Raw genomic sequence first — 21,608 nt, forward strand, 5'->3', positions numbered from 1 at the left:
TCAGTCTACTGTACTTGAACAGAGCAATACCCAATCAGATCAGTCTACTGTACTTGAACAGAGTAATACCCAATCATGAGGCATTAAAGCCAAAGGAACTGAATAATATTAAGAAATGCTATAGAAGGAATGTAGTATAAAAACCCACCAAAAAACTTCCTGGACAAAACATTTCACTGTAATAGTGAAGTTGTAAACTTGGCAGTAGAAAGCCTAAACGGTATATTTTACTTTTCAGCTTCTCTATCAAATCTAAAAAATGTCAAGCAGAAACCCTAAGAAAATTAAACAACAATGAAAAATGTTTTGCTGTAGAATGCAAAGACCTGGTGAATGGTGAATCACTAAAACAATACAGATATACATTATGGAAAAAGAAGGAACAGCACATCAGAAATCAGCTCGACGTAATTGAAGACTCCCTAGAATCCAACCACTTCTGGGAAAAGTGGTAAACTCTAAACAAACAACATGAAGAGTTATCTATCCAAAACAGAGATGTGGAAAAACCACTGGTCCAATCTGATTGGCTCTGTAAACAAAGAACAAACAGCAAAAACATGTACATGATCAATTACAAATGTTAGAATCAGCAATTGAAGATTACCAGAACCCACTGGAATCTCCAATTACACTGAATGAACAACAGGACACAATACAAACCCTCCAACCCAAAAAGGCCTGTGGTATTGATGGTATCCTAAATTAAATGATCAAATATACAAAAACTTGAATTCCAATTGGCTATACTGAAACTCCTTAGCTCTGGCATCTTCTCCAATATTTAGAACTAAGGACTGATCCCCACCAATCCACAGAAGTGGGATATGCGCCAACAGCAACCTTGGGAAAATCCTCTGCATTGTCATTAACAGCAGACTCCTACATTTCCTCAGCGAAAACAATATACTGAGCAAATTGGCTGTTTACCAAATGACCGTACGACAGACCACGTATTCACCCTGCACACCTTAATTGACAAACAAACAAACCAAAACAAAGGCAAAGTCTTCTCATGCTTTGTTGATTTAAAAAAAAAAACAACGTTTTTTGACTCAATTTGGCCTGAGGGTCTGCTATACAAATTGTGGTGTTGGGGAAAAATATGCAACTTTATAAAATCCATGTACACAAACAACAAGTTGACAGTTAAAAATGGCAAAAAACAAACACATTTCTTCACACAGGGTCGTGGGGTGAGACAGGGATGCAGCTGGAGCCCCACCCACCAACATGTACATACAGTATATATCAACGAATTGGCGCGGGCACTAGAACAGTCTGCAGCACCCAGCCTCACCCTACTAGAATCTGAAGTCAAATGTCTACTCTTTGCTGATGATCTGGTGCTTCTGTCCCCAACCAAGGAGGGCCTACAGCAGCACCCCGATCTTCTGCACAGATTCTGTCAGACCTGGGCCCTGACAGACCTGGGCCCTGACAGACCTGGGCCCTGACAGACCTGGGCCCTGACAGACCTGGGCCCTGACAGTAAATCTCAACGAGAACCAAAATAATGGTGTTCCAAAAAAGGTCCAGTCTCCAGGACCACAAATGCAAATTCCATCTCGACACTGTTGTCCTAGAGCACACAAAAAACTATACATACCTTGACCTAAACATCAGCACCACAGGTAACTAAGCTGTGAACAATCTGAGAGACAAGGCAAGAAGGGCCTTCCAGGCCATCAAAAGGAACATAAAATTCAACATACCAATTAGGATCTGGCTAAAAATACTTGAATCAGTCATAGAGCCCATTGCCCTTTATGTTTGTGAGTTCTGGGGTCCGCTCACCAACCAAGAATTCACAAAATGGGACAGTAAAACACCAAATAATGCAGAGCAGAATTTGGCCGATACTCACTAATTATCAAAATCCAGAAAAGAGCCATTAAATTCTATAACCACCTAAAAGGAAGCGATTCCCAAACCTTCCACAACAAAGCCATCACCTACAGAGAGATGAACCTGGAGAAGAGTCCCCTAAGCAAGCTGGTCCTGGGGCTCTGTTCACAAACACAAACACACAGAGCCCCAGGACAGCAGCACAATTAGACCCAACCAAATTAGGAGAAAACAAAAAAGATAAATTACTTGACACATAAGAAAGAATTAACAAAAAAACAGAGCAAACTAGAATGCTATCTGGCCCTAAACAGAGAGTACACAGTGGCAGAATACCTGACCACTGTGACTGACCCAAAATTAAGGAAAGCTTTGACTATGTACAGACTCAGTGAGCATAGCCTTGCTATTGAGAAAGGCCGCTGTAGGCAGACATGGCTCTCAAGAGAAGACAAGCTATGTGCTCACTGCCCACAAAATGAGGTGGAAACTGAGCTGCACTTCCTAACCTCCTGCCCAATGTATGACCATATTAGAGACACATATTTCTCTCAGATTACACAGATCAACAAAGAATTAGAAAACAAACCCGATTTTGATAAACTCCCATATCTACTGGGTGAAATTCCACAGTGTGACATCACAGCAGCACGATTTGTGACCTGTTGCCACGAGAAAAGGGCAACCAGTGAAGAACAAACACCATTGTAAATACAACCCATATTTATGCTTATTTATTTTCCCTTTTGTTACTTTAACTATTTGCACATTGTTACAACACTGTATATTTACATATTATGACATTTGTAATATCTTTATTGTTTTAAAACTTCTGTATGTGTAATGTTTACTGTTAACTTTTATTGTTACTTTCACTTTTGTATATTATCTACCTCACTTGCTTTGGCAATGTTAACACATGTTTCCCATGCCAATAAAGCACTTGAATTGAATTGAGAGAGAGAGAGAGACAGAGAGAGAGAGGGAGGGAGGGAGAGCGAGAGACATGAGAGGGAGAGAGACATGAGAGGGAGAGAGACAGAGAGAGAGAGAGAGAGAGAGAGGGAGGGAGAGAGAGAGAGAGAGGGAGGGAGAGAGATAGAGAGACAGAGAGAGGGAGAGAGACAGAGAGGGAGAGAGACAGAGAGAGGGAGAGAGACAGAGAGAGAGAGAGAGGGAGAGAGACAGAGAGAGAGAGAGAGAGAGAGAGAGAGGAGAGAGACAGAGAGATAAAGAGAGCGACAGAGAGAGAGAGGGAGAGAGAGAGAGAGACAGAGAGAGGGAGAGAGAGAGACAGAGAGAGAGGGAGAGAAAGAGAGGGAGAGAGAGAGACAGAGAGAGGAGAGAGAGTGAGAGAAAGAGAGAGAGAGAGGGAGAGAAAGAGAGAGAGAGAGAGACTTCTGTGGTTAAAGGAGTATGGTTACAACTCTGGCATATTGTGGAATGTTTCATCCTAGATGATGATGGAGAATGATGGTCGAACCTTTACCTTTGGAAGGCAGGGTATAACTACCTCCTATAGATAACGAATGGTGTTGTTGTTAACTGTTTTATGAGTTGATTTAACGATACGACTCGAACCTAAACTAACCCCTGTACTGAAAAGTCCGTTATTCTACCCAGTCAAGGTTTGCGTCACGTTTTAATTAATACAGTTGATATGTTTTACGTCACCACGACGTCCTTCAGACTGAGCTTCCTGCTGCTGTTGTTAAAGAACCTGCATGAATATTCAGTGGGAAATGGCATCCTGTTTCCCCATTGGCTGCTGTTGTTAAAGAACCTGCATGAATATTCAGTGAGAAATGGCATCCTGTTTCCCCATTGGCTGCTGTTGTTAAAGAACCCGCATGAATATTCAGTGGGAAATGGCATCCTGTTTCCCCATTGGCTACTGTTGTTAAAGAACCTGCATGAATATTCAGTGGGAAATGGCATCCTGTTTCCCCATTGGCTACTGTTGTTAAAGAACCCGCATGAATATTCAGTGAGAAATGGCATCCTGTTTCCCCATTGGCTGCTGTTGTTAAAGAACCTGCATGAATATTCAGTGGGAAATGGCATCCTGTTTCCCCATTGGCTGCTGTTGTTAAAGAACCTGCATGAATATTCAGTGGGAAATGGCATCCTGTTTCCCCATTGGCCCTGGTCAACAAGGAGTGCACTATAAAGGGGATCAGGGTGCCATTTTGGAGGCGGAAGCCAGTGACTGAAAGATGAAGTCTGAATATCTGGATTCTGAAGTGGGTTTTTAAAAAGGTCAGTTTATTGTTTTGTTACTGCAGCAGAATGAATGGGTTGTTTCCTGTGATGTATTTTAAAAGGGTTTTATAGTTAACAGAGGCGGGGGGGTATTAAAGGTATTAATGGGGGGGGGTAATGGTGGGGGGTGGGGGGGTGAGGGGGTGACAAGCGTCACGATCTAGGTATTAAATGAATGAATTTGTCTGACATTGTGACCTCGCTCCACAGCCGTGCCAACCGTTGTGTCTCTAAAGAAACTGTCAGATGTTTTAGAGAGATCCACTGGATGCTCTGGTCAGAGGTAGTGCACTACATAGGGAATAGGGTGGAATCTGTGACACAACAGCTCTGGTCAGAGGTAGTGCACTACATAGGGAATAGGGTGGAATCTGTGACACAACAGCTCTGGTCAGAGGTAGTGCACTACATAGTGAATAGGGTGGAATCTGTGACACAACAGCTCTGGTCAGAGGTAGTGCACTACATAGGGAATAGGGTGGAATCTGTGACACAACAGCTCTGGTCAGAAGTAGTGCACGACATAGGGAATAGGGTGGATTCTGTGACACAACAGCTCTGGTCAGAGGTGGTGCACTACATAGGGAATAGGGTGGAATCTGTGACACAACAGCTCTGGTCAGAGGTAGTGCACTACATAGGGAATAGGGTGGAATCTGTGACACACAGCTCTGGTCAGAGGTAGTGCACGACATAGGGAATAGGGTGGAATCTGTGACACAACAGCTCTGGTCAGAAGTAGTGCACTACTATATAGGGAATAGGGTGGAATCTGTGACACAACAGCTCTGGTCAGAAGTAGTGCACTACATAGGGAATAGGGTGGAATCTCTGACACAACAGCTCTGGTCAGAGGTAGTGCACTATATAGGGAATAGGGTGGAATCAGTGACACAACAGCTCTGGTCAGAAGTAGTGCACTACATAGGGAATAGGGTGGAATCAGTGACACAACAGCTCTGGTCAGAAGTAGTGCACTATATAGGGAATAGGGTGGAATCAGTGACACAACAGCTCTGGTCAGAAGTAGTGCACTATATAGGGAATAGGGTGGAATCAGTGACACAACAGCTCTGGTCAGAAGTAGTGCACTACATAGGGAATAGGGTGGAATCTGTGACACAACAGCTCTGGTCAGAAGTAGTGCACTATATAGGGAATAGGGTGGAATTTGTGACACAACAGCTCTGGTCAGAAGTAGTGCACTACTATATAGGGAATAGGGTGGAATCTCTGACACAACAGCTCTGGTCAGAAGTAGTGCACTATATAGGGAATAGGGTGGAATCTGTGACACAACAGCTCTGGTCAGAAGTAGTGCACTATATAGGGAATAGGGTACACACACACACACACACACGTACACACACACACACACTCACGTACATACACACACCGACCGCCGGCATACAGCACAGAGCTGGCACAGAACTCACCAGCTGTTCACAACCATCCCCATCCAGGGGGCATGGAATGTGTGTGTACAGTACGCTTGGCTTACAGATACTTCCTGTTCAGCCCTGGTCTTACAGATACTTCCTGTCCAGTCCTGGTCTTACAGATACTTCCTGTCCAGTCCTGGTCTTACAGATACTTCCTGTCCAGTCCTGGTCTTACAGATACTTCCTGTTCAGCCCTGGTCTTACAGATACTTCCTGTCCAGTCCTGGTCTTACAGATACTTCCTGTCCAGTCCTGGTCTTACAGATACTTCCTGTCCAGTCCTGGTCTTACAGATACTTCCTGTTCAGCCCTGGTCTTACAGATACTTCCTGTCCAGTCCTAGTCTTACAGATACTTCCTGTCCAGCCCTGATCTTACAGATACTTCCTGTTCAGCTCTGATCTTACAGATACTTCCTGTTCAGCTCTGATCTTACAGATACTTCCTGTCCAGTCCTGGTCTTACAGATACTTCCTGTCCAGCTCTGGTCTTACAGATACTTCCTGTTCAGCCCTTGTCCTACAGATACTTCCTGTCCTAGGAGACATAATCTGAGCTTTGTTAGTCATCTCCCTCCTCTTCCTCCACCTCCTTCTGCTCCTCCTCCTCCTCCTAGGACAGCATTACGGTTGCTAGCAGAATAGTTCAAAGGGTTTCTAACCAACTTTAATCCGTTTTAGCTAGCTCGGCTAAGCAACTTGTCTCAATGAAACGAAACAATTCCCTTATTGTTAGTAAATCACCGCAAATCTGTCTTCGCTAGCGAACACGACTCCGTCTCCAAAAACAGCAGTGTCTTCAGTGATGTTTATTTTCTACGACGTCTCCCCTTTTCAGAGTGTATTAAACAGGCATGTAATGATGTTCTCTTGAAATCATTGGTCCAGGATGAGTTTTAAACCTCTTCTCTCTCTCTCTCCTCTTTTCGCAGCCAAAGCAGGTGGTCCAAAAGCCAACTCAGGTATGTGACATGAAGGATTCTCACTGGACACGCGCCTGGTTGAATCAACGTTGTTTCCACCTCATTTCAATGAAATTACGTTGAACAAACGTGGAATAGACGTTGAATTGACATCTATGCCCAGTGGGTTGTCTGTCTGTCTGTCACACGTCTGTCTGTCTGTCACACGTCTGTCTGTCTGTCTGTCTGTCTGTCTGTCACACGTCTGTCTGTCTGTCTGTCTGTCACACGTCTGTCTGTCTGTCACACGTCTGTCTGTCTGTCTGTCTGTCTGTCTGTCACACGTCTGTCTGTCACACGTCTGTCTGGCTGTCTGTCTGTCTGTTTGTCTGTTACACGTCTGTCTGTCTGTCTGTCTGTCTGTCTGTCTGTCCGTCACACGTCTCTCTCTCACTCTATCTCTCTCGCTCTCTCTCTTTTGTTTTAGCTCTCTCATCCTTTGTCTTCCGGTCTCTTGTCTTCCCATGTCCCACCTTGCTCTTTTCTCTTCATTCACTTGCATCCTTTTCCCTCCTTATCGCTCTCCCTCTCTTTCTACCTCTGATAGTCTGCTTGATTATCCCCTTCCTCTCCTGTTGTCTCATCCTCTGATTCACTCTCTTCAGGTGATCCTTCTCCTGCTGATGCTGTTCATGAGGAAGCGTGTGTCACACGTCTGTCTGGCTGTCTGTCTGTCTGTCTGTTACATGTCTGTCTGTCTGTCTGTCTGTCTGTTACACGTCTGTCTGTCTGTCTGTCACACGTCTGTCTGTCTGTCTGTCACACGTCTGTCTGGCTGTCTGTCTGTCTGTTTGTCTGTTACACGTCTGTCTGTCTGTAAGTCTGTCTGTCTGTTACACGTCTGTCTGTCTGTCTGTCTGTTACACGTCTGTCTGTCTGTAAGTCTGTAAGTCTGTCTGTCAGCGTCTGTCCACCCATCAGCACTGAGAACAGTTGTCCTCTAGTCATCACAGCTCTTATCATGTATGTTGTTGCTTCCAATCCTTGTCTCACCTACGCTACATCCCAAATGGCACCCTTTCCACCCCCCATAGGAACCATGTCTTAAGTATAAAGGGAATAGGGAATCGGGTGCTATTTGGGATGCATCCCTACTGTACACAAGGAGCTCTCAGTCTAGGCAACTAAACCTACACATAAGCACCGTGCATTTGGAAAAGTATTCAGACCCTTGACTTTTCCACATTTTGTTACATTACAGCCGTATTCTAAAATGGATTAAATTCATGTGTTTCCTCATCAATCTACACACAATGCCCCATAATGATATCACAATACCCCATAATGACATCACAATGCCCCATAATGATATCACAATACCCCATAATGACATCACAATGCCCCATAATGATATCACAATACCCCATACTGACATCACTATGCCCCATAATGACTTCACAATGCCCCATATAATGATATCACAATGCCCCATAATGACATCACAATGCCCCATAATGACGTCACAATGCCCCATAATGACGAAGTGAAAACAAGTTTTTAGACAGCAAATGTATATAAAAAATAATAAATAGAAATACCTTATTTACAGAAGTTTTCAGACCCTTTTCTACGAGACTGGAAATTGAGCTCAGGTGCATCCTGTTTCCATTGATCATCCTTCAGATGTTTCTATAACTTGATTGGAGTCCACCTGTGGTAAATTCAATTGATTGGACATTATTTGGAAAGGCACACACCTGTATATATAAGGTCCCACAGTTGACAGTGCATGTCAGAGCAGAAACCAAGCCATGAGGTCAAAGGAATTGTCCGAGACAGGATTGTGTCGAGGCACAGATTTGGGGAAGGGTACCAAAAGGTTTCTGCGGTATTGAAGGTCCCCAAGAACACAGTGGCCTCCATCTTAAATTAAAGAAGTTTGGAAACACCAAGACTCTTCCTAGAGCCGCCCGACCAAACTGAGCAATCGGGGTGAGAATGGACCAAGAACCCGATGGTCACTCTGACAGAGTTCCTCTGAGGAGATGAGAGAACCTTCCAGAAGGACAACCTTCTCTGCAGCACTCCACCAATCAGACCTTTATGGTAGAGTGGCCAGATAGAAGCCACTCATCAGTAAAAGGCCCATGACAGCACGCTTGGAGTTCACCAAAATTCACCTAAAGACTCTCAGACTATGAGAAGCTTGATTCTCTGGTCTGATGAACCGAAGATTGAACTCTTTGGCCTGAATGCCAAGTGTCACATCTGAAAGAAACTTGACACCATCCCCGTGGTGAAGCATGGTGGTGGCACCATCCCCTGTGGTGAAGCATGGTGGCAGCACCATCCCCTGTGGTGAAGCATGGTGGTGGCAGCATCCCCTGTGGTGAAGCATGGTGGCGGCACCATCCCCTGTGGTGAAGCATGGTGGCGGCACCATCCCCTGTGGTGAAGCATGGTGGTGGCACCATCCCCTGTGGTGAAGCATGGTGGTGGCACCATCCCCTGTGGTGAAGCATGGTAGTGGCAGCATCCTGCTTTGGGGATGTTTTTCAGAGGCATGGACTGTGAACCTTGGTGTTTTGTTGGCTTGTTCTGGAGAGCAGTAGAGAACAGAGAATCCATCAGGAAAGAGAAGCAGTACAGTACTGTGGGTGTTTGGGGTGAGTCAGGGGTTACTGTAGGTGTTTGGGGTGAGTCAGGGGTTACTGTGGGTGTTTGGGGTGAGTCAGGGGTTACTGTAGGTGTTTGGGGTGAGTCAGGGGTTACTGTAGGTATTTGGGGTGAGTCAGGGTTTACTGTAGGTATTTGGGGTGAGTCAGGGGTTACTGTAGGTATTTGGGGTGAGTCAGGGGTTACTGTTGGTGTTTGGGGTGAGTCAGGGGTTACTTTAGGTGTTTGGGGTGAGTCAGGGGTTACTGTAGGTGTTTGGGGTGAGTCGGGGGTTACTCTACTTTAGGTGTTTGGGGAGAGTCAGGGGTTACTGTAGGTGTTTGGGGTGAGTCAGGGGTTACTGTGGGTGTTTGGGGTGAGTCAGGGGTTACTGTGGGTGTTTGGGGTGAGTCAGGGGTTACTGTACTGTGGGTGTTTGGGGTGAGTCAGGGGTTACTGTACTGTAGGTATTTGGGGTGAGTCAGGGGTTACTGTAGGTATTTGTGTGTGTGTGTGTGTGTGTGTGTGTGTGTGTGCGTGCGTGCGTGCGTGCGTGCGTGCGTGCGTGCGTGTGTGTGTGTGTGGTTGGAGGCGATGGCCTGGAGACGAGCTAAGACCCTAAGTGTGTGAGGAGATGTTAGAGCCATCACAAATGATCATGTGCTTTGTGAGGAATCTCCCTGTCCTCTCCACTCCTATCCCTGCACACACACACACACACACACACACACACACACACACACACACACACACACACTGTACATCCCCTCTCAGATGGAGATGTCATTTGGCGAAGTCTGTCTCTGTGTACGGTCGGCTTTTGTTAGTCAAAACAAACCGCAATGACTGTCCGACGGACTTGGGTTTGAGTGGCTTTTGAATCGTGAGATAAATGTTTATCCAGGGGTGTGTCGTGTTAAGAAGAGAGTCCCCCCCCCCCCCCCATGGGGATGAAGCAAGGGAACTCCCAAGATGAACCTTTCTGCCTGGTTACTGCATTTTCCTTTTCTCCAACAAATGAAGTGATGCATAGTTTGAATGAGGAGACAGATTGATATGTAGTTTGAATGAGGAGACAGATTGATATGTAGTTTGAATGAGGAGACAGTTAGATATGTAGTTTAAATGAAGTGGCAGTTATATATGTAGTTTGAATGAGGAGACAGTTTGAATGAGGAGACAGTTTGAATGAGGAGACAGTTTGAATGAGGAGACAGTTTGAATGAGGAGACAGTTAGATATGTAGTTTGAATGAGGAGACAGTTTGAATGAGGAGACAGTTTGAATGAGGAGACAGTTTGAATGAGGAGACAGTTAGATATGTAGTTTAAATGAAGTGGCAGTTATATATGTAGTTTGAATGAGGAGACAGTTTGAATGAGGAGACAGTTTGAATGAGGAGACAGTTTGAATGAGGAGACAGTTTGAATGAGGAGACAGTTAGATATGTAGTTTGAATGAGGAGACAGTTTGAATGAGGAGACAGTTTGAATGAGGAGACAGTTTGAATGAGGAGACAGTTAGATATGTAGTTTGAATGAGGAGACAGTTTGAATGAGGAGACAGTTAGATATGTAGTTTGAATGAGGAGACAGTTTGAATGAGGAGACAGTTAGATATGTAGTTTGAATGAGGAGACAGTTTGAATGAGGAGACAGTTTGATATGTAGTTTGAATGAGGAGACAGTTTGAATGAGGAGACAGTTAGATATGTAGTTTGAATGAGGAGACAGTTTGAATGAGGAGACAGTTAGATATGTCGTTTGAATGAGGAGACAGTTTGAATGAGGAGACAGTTAGATATGTAGTTTGAATGAGGAGACAGTTAGATATGTAGTTTGAATGAGGAGACAGTTTGAATGAGGAGACAGTTAGATATGTAGTTTGAATGAGGAGACAGTTTGAATGAGGAGACAGTTAGATATGTAGTTTGAATGAGGAGACAGTTTGATATGTAGTTTGAATGAGGAGACAGTTTGATATGTAGTTTGAATGAGGAGACAGTTAGATATGTAGTTTAAATGAGGAGACAGTTTGAATGAGGAGACAGTTAGATATGTAGTTTGAATGAGGAGACAGTTAGATATGTAGTTTGAATGAGGAGACAGTTTGAATGAGGAGACAGTTTGATATGTAGTTTGAATGAGGAGACAGTTAGATATGTCGTTTGAATGAGAAGACAGTTTGAATGAGAAGACAGTTAGATATGTAGTTTGAATGAGGAGACAGTTAGATATGTAGTTTGAATGAGGAGACAGTTTGATATGTAGTTTGAATGAGGAGACAGTTTGAATGAGGAGACAGTTAGATATGTAGTTTGAATGAGGAGACAATTAGATATGTAGTTTAAATGAGGAGACAGTTTGAATGAGGAGACAGTTAGATATGTAGTTTGAATGAGGAGACAGTTTGATATGTAGTTTGAATGAGGAGACAGTTAGATATGTAGTTTGAATGAGGAGACAGTTAGATATGTAGTTTGAATGAGGAGACAGTTTGAATGAGGATCAAGTTAGAAATGTAGTTTGAATGAGGAGACAGTTAGATATGTAGTTTGAATGAGGAGACAGTTTGATATGTAGTTTGAATGAGGAGACAGTTAGATATATAGTTTGAATGAGGAGACAGTTTGAATGAGGAGACAGTTAGATATGTAGTTTAAATGAAGTGGCAGTCATAAATGTAGTTTGAATGAGGAGACAGTTTGATATGTAGTTTGAATGAGGAGACAGTTAGATATGTCGTTTGAATGAGGAGACAGTTTGAATGAGGAGACTGTTATATATGTAGTTTAAATGAAGTGGCAGTCATAAATGTAGTTTGAATGAGGAGACAGTTTGATATGTAGTTTGAATGAGGAGACAGTTAGATATGTCGTTTGAATGAGGAGACAGTTTGAATGAGGAGACTGTTATATATGTAGTTTAAATGAAGTGGCAGTCATAAATGTAGTTTGAATGAGGAGACAGTTTGATATGTCGTTTGAATGAGGAGACAGTTAGATATGTCGTTTGAATGAGGAGACAGTTTGATATGTCGTTTGAATGAGGAGACAGTTAGATATGTCGTTTAAATGAGGAGACAGTTAGATATGTAGTTTGAATGAGGAGACAGTTTGAATGAGGAGACTGTTATATATGTAGTTTAAATGAAGTGGCAGTCATAAATGTAGTTTGAATGAGGAGACAGTTTGATATGTCGTTTGAATGAGGAGACAGTCAGGCATGTCGTTTGAATGAGGAGACAGTTTGATATGTAGTTTGAATGAGGAGACAATTAGATATGTTGTTTGAATGAGGAGACAGTTAGCTATGTAGTTTGAATGAGGAAACAGTTTGATATGTAGTTTGAATGAGGAGACAGTTAGATATGTCGTTTGAATGAGGAGACAGTTAGATGTTTGACATGTCGTTTGACTGAAGTGACAGTTGGATACGTAGTTGGTTGGTTGGAAGTGACTGAATGAAAGCGCCTGTTGTTTTTAGTGAGGCTGTGTAGACATTGGTGTGGCTGTGAGGTGCAGCATCACACACACTCCTGTACTGAGGCCCTGAGCAATGCGGGCTTTTCAGACACAGAGCATGATGGGAGTACTAAATCCAACACCAGACTTCTTTCATTTTCACACAACCTCCTAAACGTGTTTCTGCTTTAAATTTGACCCCCCCCCCCCCACACACACACACACACACCAAAAAAAATATTGTCTGATGAGCTGATGAGGGAGAGGGAGGGAGGGAACTAGGATGAGAGAGGAAGGGGTTAGTAGGGAGGGAGAGTAGAGGAGGAAGGGGTTAGGAGGGAGCACGGGCCTGACCCGGAAGCTCCAACCTGTCTCCTCTCTCTCCACAGAGTCCCTAATGATGTACAGAGACAGGGCTAGTTACCATATATATATATATATATATATATATATATATATATATATTTGTAGACAAGCCCCCTTTAGCTGACAAATGATCGTAGTTCACCTTCACACTGTACAGTTTTAAAGACTGTTACAGACAGTTAACTCCCAACACATAATGAGGTATTGTACAGCTTAACTGGGAGGAACTCTTAGATCAGTGAACAAATGACAAATAGTTTATCAGTGATTAAAGAATCAAAAACAACCTGTGAAGTACACGACAGACGGAGTCCCCCCCCCTCGCCCTCCCTCCTTTCCCCTCACACACCAGCAATCCACGCACCCCTCACCCCTCCCTCCTTTCCCCTCACACACCAGCAATCCACGCACCCCTCGCCCTCCCTCCTTTCCCCTCACACTCCAGCAATCCACGCACCCCTCGCCCTCCCTCCTTTCCTCTCACCCTCCAGCAATCCACGCACCCCTCGCCCTCCCTCCTTTCCTCTCACCCTCCAGCAATCCACGCACCCCTCACCCCTCCCTCCTTTCCCCTCACACTCCAGCAATCCACGCACCCCTCGCCCTCCCTCCTTTCCCCTCACACTCCAGCAATCCACGCACCCCTCGCCCTTCCCCCCCCTCTCTCCTTTCCTCTCACACTCCAGCAATCCACGCACCCCTCGCTCTCCCTCCCCCTCTCTCCTTTCCTCTCACACTCCAGCAATCCACGCACCCCTCGCCCTCCCTCCTTTCCTCTCACACTCCAGCACTCCACGCACCCCTCGCCCTCCCTCCCCCTCTCTCCTTTCCTCTCACACTCCAGCACTCCACGCCCTCCCTCCTTTCCTCTCACACTCCACGCACCCCTCGCCCCCCCTCCCCTGTTCGCTGGTGTGAATGCATAACTGGACCCTGATTTGCTGCTTTGTGGGAACAGGGTACAGGGGGGTGTGTGTGTGTGTGTGTGTGTGTGTGTGTGTGTGTGTGTGTGTGTGTGTGTGTGTGTGTGAGAGAGAGAGAGAGAGAGAGAGAGAGAGAGAGAGAGAGAGAGAGAGAGAGAGAGAGAGAGAGAGAGAGAGAGAGAGAGAGAGAGAGAGAGAGAGAGAGAGAGAGAGAGAGAGAGAGAGAGAGAGAGAGAGAGAGAGAGAGAGAGAGAGAGAGAGAGAGAGAGAGAGAGAGAGAGAGAGAGAGGTGGTTTTGAGCTGCTCTGCCAGTGCTGTGATGGAGCCCTGATGGAGCCAAGTAGCTGCTGGAACACAAACGTACACATGTCACTGAGAACTCTCTCTCTCTCTCTCTCTCTCTCTCTCTTTTCTCTCTCTCGCTCTCACTCTCTCTTTCTCTTGCTTTCTCTGTCTCTCTCTCTGACTCTCTCTCGCTCTCTCTCTCTTGCTTTTTCTCTCGCTCTCACTCTCTCTCTCTCTTGCTTTCTCTCACTCTCTCTCTCGCTCTTTCTCTCCCTCTCTCTCTCTCGCTCTCTCTCTCTTTCTCTCCCTCGCTCTCTCGCTCTCTCTCTCTCTTGCTTTCTCTCGCTCTCACTCTCTCTCTTGCTTTCTCTTGCTCTCACTCTCTCTCTCTCTCCCTTGCTTTCTCTGTCTCTCTCTGACTCTCTCTCTCTCTCTCTCTCTATCTCTCTCTCTCTGTCTCTCTTTCTCTCTCTGTCTCTCTCTCTCTCTCTCTCTCTTGCTTTCTCTCTCGCTCTCACTCTCTCTCTCTCTTGCTTTCTCTCACTCTCTCTCTCTCTCTCACTTTCTCTGTCTCTCTCTCTCTCTCTCTTGCTTTCTCTGTCTCTCTCTCTGTCTCTCTCTCTCTCTCTCTCTCTCTCTCTCGCTTTCTCTCACTCTCTCTCTCTCTCTTGCTTTCTCTCTCTCTCTCTCTCGATCTCTCTCTCTTGCTTGCTTTCTCTCTCTCTCTCTCTCTCTCTCTCTCTCTCTCTTGCTTTCTCTCACTCTCTCTCTCACTCTCTCTCTCTCTCTCTCTCTCTCTCTCTCTCTCTCTCTCTCTCTCTGTCTCTCTCTGTCTCTCTCTCTCTCTTCTCTCTCTCTCTTTCTTGCTTTCTCTCACTCTCTCTCTCTCTTGCTTTCTCTCTCTCTCTCTCTTGCTTTCTCTCTCACTCTCTCTCTCTGTCTCTCTCTCTCTCTCTCTCTCTCTTTCTCTCTCACTGCCAGCACCCTGTGCGAACCATCCTACCCCTTTCATTCCAGAGGGTGGGGGAGGGGGGGAGGAAAGGAGCTGATGAGGGAGAGGGGGGAGGAAAGGAGGGAGGGAGGAAGGAAAGGAGCTGATGAGGGAGAGGGAGGGAGGGAGGAAAGGAGATGATGAGGGAGAGGGAGGGAGGGAACTAGGATGAGAGAGGAAGGGGTTAGTAGGGAGGGAGAGTAGAGGAGGAAGGGGTTAGGAGGGAGCACGGGCCTGACCCGGAAGCTCCAACCTGTCTCCTCTCTCTCCACAGAGTCCCTAATGATGTACAGAGACCGGGCTAGTTACCAGTTCTCCCCTGTCTTCCAGAAAACTCCTTATCTACTTCAAAGTTTTTTTTTAAAGGGCTGGGAAGGGGGAGGCACAGAGCACAGAGCTTTGCAGTGTTGGGGGGGGGGGGCTGTTCTAGGTGGGAGGTAGGACAGAAACCATGCACAGAGAGAACCAAGCAGTACAATGAACCTGCGGCAGGACAGGAACTTTAACCCGATCAGTCCTGATCAGTCCAAGCAACAACAAAATAAAACTCGCCTTTTCATTTATCTGACTTTCATTAATCTGAGCGTCCGGGCCCTATATTCAGTCTCACAATGTGTTTTTACCAGGTTCTGTTCAGGCCAACCAGGGCTACAACACAAAATAATAGTTACATGCATGAGTTTCAACTGACAAATGGCAATATATATATTGAGAGAGTCAGAGTCTATATATATATACCTTATATATATATAGACCTTATATATATATAGACCTTATATATATATAGACCTATATATATATAGACCTATATATATATATAAGGTCTAGCGAACCAAAAAGCTGATTAAAACAAATGCATTGATATGAATGCTGTAAGTACATGAATTGTCTGCTCAGTGTGGAATGAATATCCAGCTCGTCAATGACCCCTTGTGTCAATGAGCTTATTACAGTATTATAGACACTATGACCTAACATCTCCTATGGTCTTCTGTGTCGGAGAACCCCGTACCTTTTTAACGACTCTACGGGGGATTGTGATCATGGTAGAGCGTAGAGCGTGTGCCTTTTCCTGAGATTCTCTGTGTTTACTAGCTTGGTAGCTCAAACCATTCGGACTCTACAGAAATGTTAGTAAAACCACAACAAAAAGGACCTAGTCCCTGACCCCTTGGGGGGGGATCTTCCTTTGTCTCACAAACACCTTTCTAGTTTATCCCCCCTGTTAATTAATCACAAACACCTCTCTAGTTTAGGCCTCCTTTTAATGACAAACACCTCTCTAGTTTAGGCCTCCTTTTAATGACAAACACCTCTCTAGTTTAGCCCTCCTGTTAATGACAAACACCTCTCTAGTTTAGCCCTCCTGTTAATTAATCACAAACACCTCTCTAGTTTGGCCCCCCTGTTAATGGCAAACACATCTCTAGTTTGGCCCCTCTGTTAATTAATCACAAACACCTCTCTAGTTTAGCCCTCCTGTTAATTAATCACAAACACCTCTCTAGTTTAGCCCTCCTTTTAATGACAAACACCTCTCTTGTTTTAGCCCTCCTGTTAATGACAAACACCTCTCTAGTTTAGCCCCCCTGTTAATGACAAACACCTCTCTAGTTTAGCCCCCCTGTTAATGAATCACAAACACCTCTCTAGTTTAGCCCCCCTGTTAATGACAAACACCTCTCTAGTTTATCCCCCCTGTTAATGACAAACACCTCTCTAGTTTAGCCCTCCTGTTAATTAATCACAAACACCTCTCTAGTTTGGCCCCCCTGTTAATGGCAAACACATCTCTAGTTTGGCCCCTCTGTTAATTAATCACAAACACCTCTCTAGTTTAGCCCTCCTTTTAATGACAAACACCTCTCTTGTTTAGCCCTCCTGTTAATGACAAACACCTCTCTAGTTTAGCCCCCCTGTTAATGACAAACACATCTCTAGTTTGGCCCCTCTGTTAATTAATCACAAACACCTCTCTAGTTTAGCCCTCCTTTTAATGACAAACACCTCTCTTGTTTAGCCCTCCTGTTAATGACAAACACCTCTCTAGTTTAGCCCCCCTGTTAATGACAAACACCTCTCTAGTTTAGCCCTCCTGTTAATGACAAACACCTCTCTAGTTTAGCCCCCTGTTAATGACAAACACCTCTCTAGTTTAGCCCCCTGTTAATGAATCACAAACACCTCTCTAGTTTAGCCCTCCTGTTAATTAATCACAAACACCTCTCTAGTTTAGCCCTCCTTTTAATGACAAACACCTCTCTTGTTTTAGCCCTCCTGTTAATGACAAACACCTCTCTAGTTTAGCCCCCCTGTTAATGACAAACACCTCTCTAGTTTAGCCCCCCTGTTAATGAATCACAAACACCTCTCTAGTTTAGCCCCCCTGTTAATGACAAACACCTCTCTAGTTTATCCCCCTGTTAATGACAAACACCTCTCTAGTTTAGCCCTCCTGTTAATTAATCACAAACACCTCTCTAGTTTGGCCCCCTGTTAATGGCAAACACATCTCTAGTTTGGCCCCTCTGTTAATTAATCACAAACACCTCTCTAGTTTAGCCCTCCTTTTAATGACAAACACCTCTCTTGTTTAGCCCTCCTGTTAATGACAAACACCTCTCTAGTTTAGCCCCCCTGTTAATGACAAACACCTCTCTAGTTTAGCCCCCCTGTTAATGAATCACAAACACCTCTCTAGTTTAGCCCCCCTGTTAATGACAAACACCTCTCTAGTTTAGACCCCTGTTAATGAATCACAAACACCTCTCTAGTTTAGCCCCCCTGTTAATGACAAACACCTCTCTAGTTTATCCCCCTGTTAATGACAAACACCTCTCTAGTTTGGCCCTCCTGTTAATGACAAACACCTCTCTAGTTTGGCCCTCCTGTTAATGACAAACACCTCTCTAGTTTGGCCCTCCTGTTAATGACAAACACCTCTCTAGTTTGGCCCCCCTGTTAATGACAAACACCTCTCTAGTTTATCCCCCCTGTTAATGACAAACACCTCTCTAGTTTGGCCCTCCTGTTAATGACAAACACCTCTCTAGTTTGGCCCTCCTGTTAATGACAAACACCTCTCTAGTTTGGCCCTCCTGTTAATGACAAACACCTCTAGTTTAGCCCACTGTTAATTAATCACAAACACCTCTCTACTTTTGCCCCCCTGTTAATGACAAACACCTCTCTAGTTTAGCCTCCCTGTTAATGACAAACACCTCTCTAGCTTGGCCCCCCTGTTAATTAATCACAAACACCTCTCTAGTTTAGCCCTACTGTTAATGACACACACCTCTCTAGTTTATACCCCCTGTTAATGACAAACACCTCTGTAGCTTGGCCCCCCCTGTTAATGACAAACACCTCTCTAGCTTGGCCCCCCTGTTAATGACAAACACTCTCTAGCTTGGCCCCCCTGTTAATGACAAACACCTCTCTAGCTTGGCCCCCTGTTAATCACAAACACCTCTCTAGCTTGGCCCCCCTGTTAATAACAAACACCTCTCTAGCTTGGCCCCCTGTTAATGACAAACACCTCTCTAGCTTGCCCCCCTGTTAATGACAAACACCTCTCTAGCTTGGCCCCCCTGTTAATCACAAGCACCTCTCTAGCTTGGCCCCCTGTTAATCACTAAGGGTTTATAAATGTCCAAACTCCGGTTGCTCCTTCCTACTTCCTCCCCCTTCCCCCTCCCTCCCTCCCTCCCTCCCTCCATCGTTCCTTCGTTCCTTCCTTCCCCCCCTCCTTCCCTCTCGCTCCACTCTCATTGGTTCTCCTGGCTGTGTCACATGGTAGCGTTTAGTGGACCCTTCACTACTGAAGTGTCTGCTGCATTAATGAATGGAGAGGGGGAGGGAGGGAGGGAGGGGAGGGGGGAGGGAGGGAGGGAGGTGGGGAGGGAGGGAGGGGGAGGGAGGGAGGGAGGGAGGGAGGGAGGGAGGGAGGGAGGGAGGGAGGGAGGGAGGGAGGGAGGTGGGGAGGGAGGGAGGGAGGGAGGTGGGGAGGGAGGGAGGTGGGGAGGGAGGGAGGGAGGGAGGGAGGGAGGTGGGGAGGGAGGGAGGGAGGGAGGGAGGGTCCTGTAATGCAGACAAGCTTTCGCCTCTCTCTGTCTCTCTCTCTGCTGAATGGGAATACTGCCCCAGACTCCGTCCGCGTCCCAAACGGCACCCTATTCCCTTCATAGTGTACTACTTTAGACCAGAGTCTATGGGGGCCCTTTGAGGTGAATAGGGTGCAATTTGGGACACATCCTCAGCCGCAGCCTGGGAAAGGAAGAGGGTTATAAATTGTGTCAGTTAGGCTCCTCCCCCCCCCCCCTGAATAAAATGGAAGCCATGTGGAAAATGAAAAATCCATTTCAATCTGAAAAGCGAGGAAGGCTGGGATGGAGGGGGGGTTTTCTCCCTGCTCCATGGTGGTCGCCGGTCGGTCATCTTGGGAAGACTTTTTTTGAAGTTGTAAACAACCCGCTGTAGTGTTCTTGTGTAAGCTTGTTAAGAGAGAGTGTGAAACTAACGTTGTTAGGGACGGGGGACGAATGTCTTCCAGGAAGTGCTCTCTGGGAATACGTTTTTATATTACATTTACATTTTACATTTAAGTCATTTAGCAGACGCTCTTATCCAGAGCGACTTACAAATTGGTGAATTCACCTTCTGACATCCAGTGGAACAGCCACTTACAATAGTGCATCTAAATCATTTAAGGGGGGGGGGGATGGTGAGAAGGATTACTTATCCTATCCTAGGTATTCCTTGAAGAGGTGGGGTTTCAGGTGTCTCCGGAAGGTGGTGATTGACTCTGCTGTCCTGGCGTCGTGAGGGAGTTTGTACCACCATTGGGGGGCCAGAGCAGCGAACAGTTTTGACTGGGCTGAGCGGGAACTGTACTTCCTCAGTGGTAGGGAGGCGAGCAGTGTTCTGTTATATCAAAGGAGTTTAACTCCTGTAGCAAAAAAAAACAAAAACCTGTTTGTTCAGGAATTTGAACTGACCTTGTATTTCTCTGTCTCATGTCGTTTCGTGCTCCAACAAGTCTTGACGCTCTGCGATGGTGTTATGTTACTATGTGGTTAAACCATGTCAGTTTCATTTTGTTAGGCCAGCCTTACAGAAAGGTTGCTCATAAGAAAAGTAGTTTAATAACCAACCAAGTTTAGCTTTTTGTCCTTCATTAGAAGAAGCAGTGTTCTGTTAGAAAGTGTAAAACTGACCCGGGTCATTGTGTTGCCCCTGCAGGAAGAAGGAGAAGAAGAAGAGGAGGAAGAGGAGGAGTCTGGAGAGGAGGATTAAAGAACAACAATCATTTGACCTCTACTTCCTTGTAACAGTTCTTCCTCCTGGGGAACCACTGCCTTCACCACTTACTAAGGACGTTGATCCGTGACCTCTGACCTCTGTCTACTCTCATATCATACTGTTTTCATTTGATTCATTTCTATTTGTGTTTATTTCATTTTTTTAGTTTTATTTTTTGATTTGTTTGTTGTTGATTCTGAGACGAACACACGTTGATAATCATCAGAATATGAGCCGCAAAAAAAAAAAACACGAGAGAAAACACTAAATATGACAAACAAAGAGCCGCTGTACCTCTTTACAACAACAGTGATGTTTTATCTGTTGTCGAGACAAGAGGTTCTGTGGGGGTTTTGTACCATTGCAGTTTCTACTCCTCTCCTCCCCCTGTCGTTGTCGACTGATTCTCCTGTCTTTCTTTAAGGGAGAGATAGAAACTGGGGGGGGGGGGGGGGGGAGTCTGTTAATGTCATTCACAAATTGCGACCATATGGCTGCTGTTTCAGTACAACAGAGGTCTAGAACACACACACAGACCCCCCCCCTCCTCCTCCCCGAGTCGGACCACCAAACACAGGGAGACAGACTACTCTCTCTTCAAGTCAGGTTATTTTAATCTATCATGTTTTTAATCTACCGTGGATTTGCCTTCTATTTTTTTATATAACAAATTGGCTGCTTTAACTTGCTAAAATCACGTCTTTTTAATTGATGAATTCCTCAGTTGAGGTTGTTGGCAGGTATGTAGTTTTTTTCATCACATGTGTTTTACTGGCCAAGAACCTTTTTCACCTGCTTTTGCTTTATCATATTATATAATTTGATAATTATCATTTTATATTGTGATAATTATCATTTTATATTGTGATAATTATCATTTTATATTGTGATAATTATCACTTTATATTGTGATAATTATCACTTTATATTGTGATAATTATCATTTTATATTGTGATAAGTATCATTTTATATGGTGATAATTATCATTTTATATTGTGATAATTATCATTTTATATGGTGATAATTATCATTTTATATGGTGATAATTATCATTTTACATTGTGATAGTTAACCGCACAACAAAGAGAAGAACTCAGCGTTAATGTTTATTATGGTGAACTTCATATGATGGAATGTAATTGTGGTGAAGTTCACATGATGGAACGATCT

The 21,608-nt window shown here is 44.8% G+C and overlaps 1 long non-coding RNA gene across 1 annotated transcript; it reads left to right on the forward strand.

Moving 5' to 3' along the window:
* The first annotated feature begins 4,042 nt into the window (after positions 1–4,042).
* On the forward strand, positions 4,043–20,888 carry LOC135537758 (uncharacterized). The gene is made up of 3 exons (XR_010455267.1): positions 4,043–4,107; positions 6,484–6,513; positions 20,378–20,888. It is a non-coding gene; the product is annotated as an uncharacterized LOC135537758 (long non-coding RNA).
* Positions 20,889–21,608: the final 720 nt, after the last annotated feature.

Source organism: Oncorhynchus masou, unplaced genomic scaffold, assembly GCF_036934945.1.
Source record: "Oncorhynchus masou masou isolate Uvic2021 unplaced genomic scaffold, UVic_Omas_1.1 unplaced_scaffold_839, whole genome shotgun sequence".
Taxonomy (NCBI): Eukaryota; Metazoa; Chordata; class Actinopteri; order Salmoniformes; family Salmonidae; genus Oncorhynchus; species Oncorhynchus masou.